Here is a 1,438-nt window from a genome sequence, read left to right as displayed (position 1 = left end):
ATTATTAACCACTCGCCATCCGGACAGCTGCTTATTTGATGCAGGTGGCCATTTTTACATGTCATTTCTCCCTCACAGGTGCCCATTCGCTTGTATGGCGCGGGGAAGTGTGTGCCTCCCCCCTCCACTGCCGGCCTCTGCCGTCCTCCGCACGGACCTGGGACCGGCACAACGGGTCCCTCTGGCTGAATCGGAGGGAGATCAGCTCACTTCTAGCGGCTGATCTCTCCTCTGATCACTGAAAGCGGAAGCAACGTGTATTACATCACTTCCGGCTTCAGTGTGTCATTTTTTTCTGGCTGTTGTAGCCGGAGAAGAAGCTAGTGAAGCACGATGTGACCCCAGTCAGATTTCACGGGGTTCATACAGATACAGCAGTCAATGTTAAAAATGTAAATATAAAGGATTTACTCTCTTTTTGAGGGTTATTAGGAAAAGTTGGTACATTTATGTATTTCTATAGGTTCGATTTGGAAATTATATTTACTTCTCTAATGATGTCTTAATAACATTTTCTATCAATCGATTGGCTGTGAACTTTCTTTTGAGACTTTTTTTTTATGTTTCATTTTGATTTGTTTATATTGTATTGCGGGTGAAAAGGAAAAAGTATGAGATGTGCTTTGAAATATCGACCCCCGAGGCCATGTGTTTTTTTTTTTTAATCATATTTGTATTTTATTTTTTTTTGATGCAGGTGGCCATTTTTACATGTCATTTCTCCCTCACAGGTGCCCATTCGCTTGTATGGCGCGGGGAAGTGTGTGCCTCCCCCCTCCACTGCCGGCCTCTGCCGTCCTCCGCACGGACCTGGGACCGGCACAACGGGTCCCTCTGGCTGAATCGGAGGGAGATCAGCTCACTTCTAGCGGCTGATCTCTCCTCTGATCACTGAAAGCGGAAGCAACGTGTATTACATCACTTCCGGCTTCAGTGTGTCATTTTTTTCTGGCTGTTGTAGCCGGAGAAGAAGCTAGTGAAGCACGATGTGACCCCAGTCAGATTTCACGGGGTTCATACAGATACAGCAGTCAATGTTAAAAATGTAAATATAAAGGATTTACTCTCTTTTTGAGGGTTATTAGGAAAAGTTGGTACATTTATGTATTTCTATAGGTTCGATTTGGAAATTATATTTACTTCTCTAATGATGTCTTAATAACATTTTCTATCAATCGATTGGCTGTGAACTTTCTTTTGAGACTTTTTTTTTATGTTTCATTTTGATTTGTTTATATTGTATTGCGGGTGAAAAGGAAAAAGTATGAGATGTGCTTTGAAATATCGACCCCCGAGGCCATGTGTTTTTTTTTTTTAATCATATTTGTATATTATAAAATTTGCTAATAAAAATTTTATAAATAAAAAAGACATATTTTGAAAATTGTTCTCTATTTGTTGTCGGTTACAATTTACCTGGTAACATGGATCACATTCT

The sequence above is a fragment of the Nanorana parkeri genome, unplaced genomic scaffold, assembly GCF_000935625.1.
Source record: "Nanorana parkeri isolate BGI_ZX_2015 unplaced genomic scaffold, ASM93562v1 scaffold2280, whole genome shotgun sequence".
In the NCBI taxonomy this organism is placed as follows: domain Eukaryota; kingdom Metazoa; phylum Chordata; class Amphibia; order Anura; family Dicroglossidae; genus Nanorana; species Nanorana parkeri.
The sequence above is the reverse complement of the archived record's forward strand: the minus strand, read 5'-3'. Positions refer to the sequence as shown.